The sequence below is a fragment of the Papaver somniferum genome, chromosome 10 (assembly GCF_003573695.1).
Source record: "Papaver somniferum cultivar HN1 chromosome 10, ASM357369v1, whole genome shotgun sequence".
Lineage (NCBI taxonomy): Eukaryota > Viridiplantae > Streptophyta > Magnoliopsida > Ranunculales > Papaveraceae > Papaver > Papaver somniferum.
In genome coordinates this window covers 134,076,926-134,083,297 of record NC_039367.1, presented here as the reverse complement: position 1 = coordinate 134,083,297, position 6,372 = coordinate 134,076,926, and the positions used below count along the sequence as shown (strand labels likewise).

Here is a 6,372-nt window from a genome sequence, read left to right as displayed (position 1 = left end):
GATCTAAACTCTAATCATGAATAGGTTAAGAAATTCATGAATCTCCCTTAAGTTTCTATGATAAAATCTCATCTCACGGTACAAATCTCCCTTCAAATAACCAAATCTCAATTCCTATTCTACAGTATATATCAATCCTTCAACGATTAATAATTTAATGAATGAGATTCCAAATAATATACCAAATCAGTATACAAAGAATACATTCATGATTTCATATTCAATCGATTATTGGAACGAACTTACATTTAGCGAGTCCATATATCTCCTGAGATGCTTCTTAGATCCCTAAACCGATTTTTTTGGAAGCTTTCTTTTAGAAATGAGATTGTGATACAACTGTAGGTGTTGATGATTTTGATGTTTTAGGATCATTTCCTTCGATCTTCTTCAATCTTTTAGATAAAGAGTGAAATTCTGTATCCGATCTCTATGTGATGATAAACTGGACGACGCCGTCGCCAAAAGTATAATAACACAAACAAAACCCTAATTTGGATTTGGCAATCTATGGGAATTATGTTGAAATCCTCGGCACAGTTTATCTAAAACAGCAGCCGCAGGAGAGCTTCTTTTGACGTAGAAAATGAAGAACATTTGGATGATAGGTATTTCTGCCATCTTAAAAATTCGTTTTGGACTGAATCCTCAATAAAAGGACTAACCCGTTTCATATTGTGTAAATTTGGATCTCCTAGTACTAAATTTTAGGAGGCTGGACTAGACTGTCTAAAGCCCAACAAATTTGGGATTAAACGTTAATTTCTATTTTTAGTATACACTGCAATTACTAATTGGGTCCCCTTCTAGAACGGATGCACCCCACTTCATTGATGGGTACGATAGGATACGTAAAGGATTACATACTAGTTATAATAAAGCGGGCATCTTTTTTTTTTCTTTTTCTTCGTTGAGAATATATTTCGGCGCTTGCAGTCAAGGACGTCATGGAAAGATGTTAGCTATAAAACGAGAGAAAACGAAAGTGGTTGAAAATTCTTATTAGATTAGCAGCTAGATTAGCAGTCAGGACTACCTCCTAAGTCTTATGGGAGTGCTAATCTAGCAGCTAGATTAGCAGTCCACGTCAGCCCAGCGCTGAACCATTCAGCGCTTTAAATCTCAGCCGTCAGATCAAAAATAAATCTCCCAGTGCTGAACCATTCCTCGAAAAGGTGATTTTTCAAACACTAAATCATTCAGCGTAACTATCTAGCATGCTAGTTCACATTCTAGCAACCGGTAGGAGAGAACTAGTGTTAGCTTTTTTGCCACAATTTTTTTTGTTGAATTGCAACAATTAAGTGCTAATTTAACACCTCCAATCTAGCACATAAGACTTAGTCTTAACCAATTCAAATCATTTGTCTTTGGTCAAATTCCACGCCAATCAAGACTTTCAAAATAATCAAATTTTAACATCTTCTGATTCCTTTGCATGAGAGAAAAATAAATAAAAATGAGCGCTGATGTTGCTGTTGATGATAAAGCAAACAAACATAACCAACCCGTTCCTTTGCTTTTACTCATTTTTCTTTTTGTTCTTCTGGATAATCTAATCAATCATTTCTTTCCCCTTTCAAAGGAACCTCCTCTCCCAAAACCCTAATTGAGAGAGAGGGACAGAGAGAGAGAGAGAGATTGAAGATGGATTGGTGCAAGTGTTTTTATTGGAATAGAGACTATGATGTATGTACTCCTGAGCTAGAACCTTTTACATTACCATCATCAATTCCAGAATGGCCTCAAGGTAATGTATTATCATTAAAAAGAATTCAATCTTTTTAAGTTCTGATTGATGTTATATTAAGGGTATTTCTTCTTTCTAATATATGGGTCATATTTTTTGTTCATATAACTTATAACATGTTAGGATGAATTCTGATAATTAGGGTTCTTATTTTGTATTCCTTCTCTGTTTTGGTCTGTTGGTGTCTCTGGTTTCATTTGTTTTAGGTTTGCATGTTTGAACTCGTTGGATTGGTATGTTTGTTTCTCAGAAATATTGATCTTAGGAATTAGTACCCTGTGCAATTAGATAGATTTAGTTTTCGATTCTAGCATTTAGTTGTTGTGGATACTTTAAACTTTTACTACTTTTTGATTAGCTGTAGACTTCTTTTGATACATTGTTGTTAGTGAGGAAGAACGCCTTCAATCGATGAAAACTAAAACACATTTTTTGATTAGAATACTATCTATTTTCTGAACTACATGGTGACATTTCTCCTTTGCAAACATAAATATTGCACTCCAAACTTACAGAATTAAACTTCCCGCAACGGTAACAAACAAAAGACTTACTTTTAGACTCCAAGTCTGGTGACCAAGACATCCACCCCTCACTGACAGATGATCCTAAAACCAATTTCTGAAAGAAAGTGGCAACTCTGAACCTGATTTACTTTCACCAGGATGTCATGCCAAAATCTTATGAAACAAATCACCCAAATCGTACCCCGCCATAGTAGAATTGTGTTTATCCACTTAATCAATTAAGATGCTCTTAATATCATCCATGTTACTTAACAAGAGTTTTTCCTTCACAAGGGGTGACGACCCGAGATGTAAATCAAGGAAAGATATATCTGTGTAGAACATGTACTTCTGGTGCGACTCGTGAATAAATGGGGATCAAGTATGTGAAAGGAAATACTAGCTCATAACTGTAGAGAAATTAAGCAGCATAAAAATGTTTAAAATTAATGTGAATGGGTCTAAAAAGAAGCTTAAGGCGAAGCTAGTTTAACCAGATATAACTGGGATGGATAATCTACAGATACAGTTCAACTAACAGAATGCTGCAGAACTAAGGATGTTAGATCAAATTTTCTAGGAGAGAGAAAATGAATGAAATGGACATACATAAAAAGGAAAAGAGGGCTTACTTGTTTCCTAGTAATCTATGGCGTTTAATGATGAAATTCTTCAGTAAAATTTCCTCTTTTAAGATTGGGACGAAGATAATTAATCCATCTTATTCTGGAACTTTTACCACAACGAAGCAATCCTAGAGAGACAAAGAAGATAGGAGTAAATGCCAGCAGATTGAGGAAGAAATTTTCAACAACCTTCACCGTGAGTTTTGATGTAGTGGATAAGTCGCCTGTTAAATGATAATTCCAATCGTTTGGCTTCGGAAAGAAGCACTAGTAGAAGAACAAGAAGATATATTTTGTTGTAGATGTCTCTTTTCTTTTGTTTTTTGGTCGGTCAGTAGGAATTTTAGTTCTTAGTTCTTACAAGTTTCAAATTCAGGTTGTTGGTATGGACATTTGACAACTTTACCATTCTACTAAGAGGCATCTTACTAGAGAGGCATCTGCATTTTGTCTTAAATTCCTATGCCTTACACTATCAAATAAGCCTTATATTGTGCAATCATACACTTCCAATGCAAAAATTTTAATTTGTATCTACCTGAGGTTTTATCGCTTCTTATCTTCGTTCTTATGTTGTGTTGGCACCTGCCATCCCGTGCTTTTTGAGTTTAATCTACATCGAGTTTTAGTTATCTTCATGGATTTCATTTGCGTAATTTATGGTCTGTTTTTATCTTTGCAGGCCAAGGCTTCGGTAATCAAGTGATATGTCTCGGACAGCTTGAAGTTATTCAGATCACCAAGTTTGAGAGTGTTTGGACTTGCAGTTTGTCTAAGGATAAGAAAAAATGTGCTACATTCTATAAACCTGTGGAAATACCTGATGGATTTTTCAGCCTTGGTCACTATGGCCAATCACACGATCAGCCGTTGCATGGGTTTGTTCTTGTGGCAAGAGAAGTCGGTGCACCCAAAACTGGTAAGAATTTCCACCAAGTGACTGAGTCACCAGCTCTCAAAAAGCCCCTTGATTATACATTAGTTTGTAGTACAGATGAACAGGGAGATGCCAATCATTATGGTTGTGGTTACTTTTGGCTACCCCAACCAGTGGAGGGCTATAAACCTGTGGGATATTTGGTCAGTAATAGTCCAGAGAAACTCTCTCTTGAAGAAGTTAGATGTGTCCGAGAGGATCTTACAGCAAATTGTGAGACTTGTAATGTGATTTTTCAAATGGATTTAAAATCTGTTAAATTTCCTTTTAGGGTTTGGGAAACAAGACCTTGCCATCGAGGGATGATGGAGAAAAGTGTATCTGTTGGGACTTTCTTCTGCAGTAGCTGCTGGGCTTTTGGAGATGAAATGAATATTGCTTGCTTGCTTGAAGAACCTCGATCCTACTCTACATGCCATGCCGAATATAAACCAGATTCATGCACTCATAAAACATTATGGGCCAACTGTTTTCTTCCATCCAGATGAGATTTATTTGCCTTCATCTTTGTCATGGTTTTTCAAAAACGGGGCTTTGTTGTACAAGAAAGGGGATTTAGTAGGTGTGCCCATTGATTCGATGGGTTTAAACCTTCCGTGCGGTGGATCAAATGATAGAGAGTATTGGATAGATTTGCCGAAGGATAGTAACAGAAACTTTGTGAAGTGCGGGAATTTAGAGAGCGCAGAGCTATATGTTCACGTGAAACCTGCTCTTGGAGGAACCTTCACTGATATTGTGATGTGGGTATTTTGTCCCTTCAATGGGCCAGCTACTCTTAAGATAGGAGTACTGAATATTGCACTGAGTAAGGTAGGGGAACATATTTGTGATTGGGAGCATTATACACTCCGAATAAGCAACTTCACTGGAGAACTTTGGAGTATATACTTCTCACAGCACAGTGGTGGAGAATGGGTGGATGCTTGTGACTTGGAGTTTATCGAAGGAAATAAGGCGATTGTTTACTCGTCAAAAAGCGGGCATGCAAATTTCCCACATCCCAGGAATTTTCTCCAAGGATCGCTAGGCATTGGAGTGAGAAACGATGCTGCCAAGAGCAAGTTTTATGTGGATTCAAGCCTTAAATATGAAGTAGTTGCAGCTGAATATTTAGGAGACAACACGATTGTTAGAGAACCAAATTGGTTGCAGTATATGAGAGAGTGGGGACTGAAACTTGTTTATGATGGAAGGTCTGAGTTGGACAGGATAATACATCTTTTACCGATTTTCATCAGATATTCAGTGGAGTCCTGTGGATAAATTTCCTGTGGAGCTGTACGGTGAAGAGGGACCAACTGGACCAAAAGAGAAGAACAATTGGTTTGGGGATGAAAGATGGTAAGTTAGATATCTACACATAGTACTGGAATAGAAATGGTTTAGCTTTAGGGAAATCAATATTATACTTGTTGTGAGAATATATGTACTATCATTGTTGTACTTGTATTGAGTACAGTTTCTTTGCTATTCTCTAGCAAAGTCTGTCGGAAAGTTTAGATTACCATTCCTAAATGTAAAAAGGAAAACATTGGTTTTCTATGAACCGAGAAATTAGACTAGAGAAAAACCGTCCCCTCACATGGGGTGGGCTCCGCCCACCTGGAGTTAGCAGGGAGCCACTTACGGTGGGCCCACTAAAAATTTGTGAGGAGCGATTTTGCCATGGTTTTTTTTGACGGTTCAAATAGACTTTTTGAAAGGAAAATATGTATCCCTCTGTAACTTATTTAGTTCAAAAAATTCTCATTCTTGTTACTACGTACTGAAATCAATATATATATATTTTTGTAAGTTAAAATGTATTCAAAAGACTAACTTAGGGAGTTAGTAACTCTTACATCAGAATTAGTAAAGCCATCGAATGTTGGGCTATCGATTTCAACCCGAACATTTGATTTATCTATTTCTAAAGCATGCAAAATACATGATGGAGGTTCATACTTCCAATTAACTATAGTTCGGAAAGATTTAGCCTCCTTGGCTAAGATATCAGCTGCGTTGTTTGCTGATCTTGGAACATCAAAGAAACCTAAAAAGTTTTGACAGAGATTGAACTCTCTTTTTACTTAATCCATAATAGATTGGTTCTGCCAGGTGATTTGCATGGTATTCCATTCAAATAGTCAAAACGATTCTTGCAGTCCCCCTCCATACTGAAATTTGATAGACTTTCTTCTGCTGCCCAATGTGATGCTTGTAGAAGCCGTAAAGCTTCTGCTTCTTCTGGGGAAGAGGCTGAGGTAGGTCCTGCTATGTCCTGTTCAAATCCCCCTGCATCATTTCTGAAGATTAAGGAAAATCCTTTATTAAAACCCAAGTTGCATCTAGATTTATTTTGAGCTATAATTAGATATATTTTGAGCTATAATTTCTTTATTTATGGGTATACTCATTAAAATCATATATATTATACATATATAATTCAATATTATATACATTTTTAATAATATTTTCTTTATTTATGGATATACTCATTGAAGTGTAAATATATTATATTATGTGTTGATGGTGGATTTTAATTCAGGGCTAAAATTGTAAAACCAATAT

At 36.3% G+C, this 6,372-nt stretch overlaps 1 pseudogene; it reads left to right on the top strand.

Moving 5' to 3' along the window:
• Positions 1 to 1,387: 1,387 nt before the first annotated feature.
• LOC113316963 lies at positions 1,388 to 5,292 on the top strand (annotated as a pseudogene).
• Positions 5,293 to 6,372: the final 1,080 nt, after the last annotated feature.